This window comes from Castanea sativa, chromosome 9, assembly GCF_040712315.1.
Source record: "Castanea sativa cultivar Marrone di Chiusa Pesio chromosome 9, ASM4071231v1".
Classification (NCBI taxonomy): Eukaryota; Viridiplantae; Streptophyta; class Magnoliopsida; order Fagales; family Fagaceae; genus Castanea; species Castanea sativa.
Genome location: NC_134021.1, coordinates 33,452,254 through 33,457,617, shown reverse-complemented (window position 1 = coordinate 33,457,617; position 5,364 = coordinate 33,452,254). Strand labels below are relative to the sequence as shown.

The 5,364-nt window shown below is 32.1% G+C and overlaps 1 pseudogene; it reads right to left on the bottom strand.

Annotated features, from left to right (window-relative positions):
• Nucleotides 1-3,436: 3,436 nt before the first annotated feature.
• On the bottom strand, nt 3,437-5,024 carry LOC142609339 (metacaspase-9-like; annotated as a pseudogene).
• Nucleotides 5,025-5,364: the final 340 nt, after the last annotated feature.

Sequence of the window (5,364 nt, the reverse complement as noted above, 5' to 3'; positions counted from 1 at the left end):
AGTATATATATAATGAAAAACCATTACATATTTTAGAAATGTACAATTTAAAAAATGTGTAAACTAATACTAGGTATAATTTAAATATCTTTTCAAAAAAATGTATAATTTGAATCGTGAAATTGTGATTGTTTTTAATTGTATCCATGCATATGCACGGGGTTGTACACTAGTTATATATAACTAGGAAGTTGCCCGCGCGATGTGCGGAAAATGCTATATAAGCTTTTACATAAGATGATTTTGAAAAATGTAGTACATATATAATAACACAAATGGTGGATATTTTCATTACTAAAATCACCTACAATTATAGCTGAAACTTCAGACCAAGTAGGCATATTTTGTTCCCTACCATCAGTTGATCATTAATCCAATTAACTGCAAGCATATGTTGTATATATCAGACTTCGTTGAACCTATCACTTTTCATATGAAATTTTTAACCAATGCATTGATCTCATCAAGTATCTTCAATAATGTTTTAACTATATATAGCAGTGTCAAGGTCACATAGTGAGTCATGTCTAGGCAAAGCACTTAGCCCATTATTAATCTCTTCGGTGCCTTCTCAAAAAAAAAAAAAAAATCTCTTTGGTTGTGGAAAATGGGGTTTTTCTCCAACTATTAAAAGTAACGACCCAATTTTGTGGTGGTTTTGGACATTCAATTGAAAGATGTAAGGACTTCGTCCTTCATTAGGGCACCAACACTCTCTCATAGAATTCATTGAAACATGGAGTTGAGCCTCCTTATATTGGCCTTATAATGTTAAGGATGCTTTAGGTATCAACAATTCTGATCTGCATAGATATAATTCCACCTATTTTAAATAAATATAATTAGATATAATTATCCTAAAACCTAGTCCAAAAACTTGTTCTTAACCCACAATCCATCTTCAATACATGTATGACAATAAACTAATTACTGAATATAGTCACTCAACCAATAACTTAAATTTGAAAACAATTTATAGGAAAGCAAAAGTACAAATACAGTATTTAGAAAGTTAATGTTTGATTTATGATAAAAAGAAGCGGCAAAGTGCAGATCAAAGAGCAAAAGAGTTTGTATTTCAAATAATTGGCAAACTTGGTTATATACCTTTCTATAAAATTCATGCTTATAGTACTGTTGGAATAAATAATAGTCCACTAATAAAAATAGAAATAAAAAATGGAAATAATTGACTTGTAATATATATATATATATATATATATATATATATATATATATATTCTTAAATGTTTAGAAATGGTCTAATATCACTCACACATACACAATCAAAATGTTGCAAAATGGGCATCATTTAAGATAAATTTCATAGCTACAGAATTCTTCTGTCTTTTTTTTTTTTTTTTTCCTGGTTTAGTGACAAAATTATCAAGTTAAGCAAACCATAAACATTGTAGGAAAGAAAGCAAAACCAAAATAGTGTTTATTTGAAGCAATTTACAACATTACTTCTAACACAGACCATATTTATTATGTCTTGCTACAATTTATAATATGAACACATGAAAAATAGTTTGCTGCTTCTGCATCAACTGTTGCCTATAGCAAAACACTCAGTTATTTTATCAAACAATTTCCGTGCATATAACAAAAAGGCAATTGCATCCAAACCAAAACTATAAAGTAAAATTAAAGAGATCAAAGTAATAAAGCAAAACTTTAAGAAACTAACAAAGAAAGGGTTGTTTTTTAGAGATTATATACCCACCTTTTAGTGGAAGAATTACCTTACGATTCAATTTGGGATCTAAATCACAACTCTCAATGGAGCTAGAAAGAGTAGAGGTATCTAATGAGATTTGGGTTATTATCCAAAGAACTATTACATTGATTTATTTTTCTCAGTGTCCAGCGAGCTCTAAGGGCTATAGATAATATATATATATATATATATATATATATATATATATATATATATTAGTGTACATAGATTTAAAAAGAAATATATTAGTGTACATCAAATTTAAAGGGGAACTGAAGAGTTAAGAAATGAATTGGATTTTGCTAAAGTAATAAGTAATGTGCATCTTTTCAATTTCTAAAAGGACTTTGGAATCTAATTTTTAAGTGAAGGTGATTTGGAAGGTCAAATGCAATAATTGGTTTAATAGAGCTCAAATAGAGCGCCACATGGCAGGGCCTCATGCTCTCCCGCATGAGGTCTCTGCTTTTATATATATATATATATATTTATATATATATATATATATATATATATATATATATATATATATATATATATATTGATGTTGTTTTTTTCAATTTTTAAGATCATTTTCACGACAACAAGCTTGACGGACTTACTTCTCATTTTATCCTTCTTCTCTTTGCCACCCACCATGCTCATCTTGCTTGTCTGCTGCATCACTTTTTGGAGAACTCACCAGCTAAGCCTTTACAGTCCCAGCCTCAATGGTGCTATCACCAATTGCATTAATAACATTAGGACCACCACCACTAAATGAATTAGTTAACTTACATTAGAACAAAACAACATTGAAAGGCTGTGTAACACATTGGATTTGGAAAGAAACTTGAATGATTTTGAAGATTTGGCACAATGAAGATAGAACTGACAGTGGGAAGAAATCTTTTGTGCATTATGGAGTTGAATATTTGGAAAAATTAGTAACCAAACAATAAAGGCAAACGTAAAAAAAGACGATGTCCTAACCACAGGACGAAAGGGACCAAAAAGCCATTCTCCATATACCTCAGCTCCGAGAATGAGAATTTGATTGAGAAATATTTTGATAGGTCTAAAAATGAGGCCGAAGTAGGGAATTTGATTAAGAGTAGTATAAACTTATATTAGATATTTGATTAGGTTTTTTATGATTCATTTAAACTGGATTTCTTGTTTTTTCTATGGAACAACTCATTTGGCACAAAATTAACCCACAATTAAAATTTAATTTGACATTTATTTAAAATTTTCTCTAATTTGATTGCATATATATATATATATATATATATATATATATAGAGAGAGAGAGAGAGAGAGAGAGAGAGAGAGAGAGAGAGAGAGAGAGAGGATCGTATAGGATCTTATTGATCCCACCAAAATTAAATTTTGTTTTATTTTATCATCATTTTGAGTGATTTATTTAAATTTTATTAATTATAGACATGAATATATATTGTGAGCATATAGAATTTGAACTTTGATCATTTTAAAGCTTCAATTTCATGTATGTATATACACAAAATCTAATTGTTCTATAGTTGCTTGTATTAGATATTAGTTTTTGTTGTTTGCATACTAGAGAAAAAGATGGGAATTTAATTGATATATTTAGTTAGTCTTAGTGTTATGATTATTTGCTTGGATTATGGAATAAGTGATTGACTACTACTAGAAAATTCCTGTTTGCTCCAATTGTTCTTGAAGTTGAAGAGTAACATTAATTTTTGTTTTTGTTTTTTGGTACATATATTACATAGTTGGAGTGGGAAATTCGAAACTTGGGGACGTCTCTATTGAAAGCGCCAAGAGGTGTCAATCGAGCTTCAAGACTCTTGGTAAGAGTACCAATAATTCTAATGTAAAGAAAGTGATTGTACAAATAATTTCTTTTTCCCAAGCCCCTTATTAGGTACCACTTTAATTATTGCCTTTTTATTAAATTTTAATAGTAATAATATGTTAGCAACCATATATCAAACCAAGCATGCACAAACCACTCAATGCCTCATAAACCTGAGCCCTGAGGCTGCCATAAGAAAGGAGCATCAGCATTTTCATCACTGCAGTAGAGGCAAGGGTGTTGAGCAAAGCCTCCTTCCTCTAAAGACTTTCTAGCTAGCAGCACAACTTCTTTGTTGTTGAGTGAACCTAAATGATCCTTCAATACCATCTGGACAGCATCACTGAATGCTCCATACGCCTTTCCTCTGGTCATCATTGGGTTCATGTCTGCAGAAGTCTCATTGGCTTGGCACCCACTAAGAAGAATTCCTTCGTCTGTCTTCAATGATTCAGACGAGTCCAGTTCATGTGGATGTAAATTAAACTTATGGCTTGCATCGGCTCCAAATAATTCTAACAAATGAGTGCCAATATCAGATGTGTTTATGCTTGTCTGTGATGTTAGATGTTGTAGAATTGATTCCAAGGGAATGATCTTGGGGCTACATGATTTCTGCAATGTGCAATCATTGGTGACAGAAAAGGGTCCAATTTGCTCTCTCTTTGTCAATTAGGCCTCCACTGTGGCATGAGTCTGAGAGAATTGTGAAGCTCACTCCCTTTGGCAGGCGATTCACTAATTGCTGGAAGTCCACATCTACATATTTAGTGGCATTAATTTTAATTAAGTTTAGTATGACAAATTGACAATGAGAAAACTTTCTTGTGATAATAAGAAGTTCGAAAGAATTGCAAAAGCATTGTTAACAAATGTTGAGTAATGTTTTATGAGAATCTTTAATTGCATCATGTCCAAGTGTACTAACTGAATGTGCCAAAAGAATCAGCAAACAAGCCTGGAAATTTAGTACTGGGGATACTATACGAAAAGAAAGATGAGGGATCATGATGGTTCATACCAGTGATTAGATTGAAATCACAATGCATAATTGCTTCATCCTGCCTAAAGGGATGCCCAGGTTTGGCTGATGGAATCCTTGTTCCATGTCCGCTATACTGAAAGAATAGGACATCTCCAGGTTCAGCCTTCTTGAGCATCTGATCAAGTGCCTTCTTAATGTTAGCACCAGTGGGCATGACTAATGAACCAGGTGCATCAATCAAGAGCTCAATATGGTTGTGATCGAACCCAAACCGTTTAACAAGCACGTCTCTCATGGCCAAAACATCGTTTATGCATCCATTTAACACGTGGGGTGTTGGGGTAATTGCAACCAACCAAAACAGCTAGCCTCTTGTTTCCATTCTCCATTTTTGCAGGCAATTTGAGTGAAAACCAATAAGGTGTTTTTCTTTGAATTTCTAAATGGTTTTTGGTTCTTTCATTTGATCTCTCACAAAGTTTCAGCTTTATAATTCCTCGTGTCATGACTCACATGCGATTTTTGATTCAAGCAACCTATGATGTCCTATTAATTGGCTTCCAAGGATGGGAAGTATACATTTGAGCAGAAAGAAATATGCTTCAAGGCTTCAACTTCCATAAAATTGGAATAGTTTAAGGGTTGTACGCATCTACCATTTTGTTTATTGATTTATTTATATTTTACAGTCATAATACATTAAAACATTGCTGTCATACTTCACACGCAAGAGCACTATGGTGTGACAGTATGGAATATCCTTTTTTTTCATTTTGTCCTTCTATTGGTTTGTGATTAAAATAATTTATCCAAAGATTATTGTAATCCTCTAAT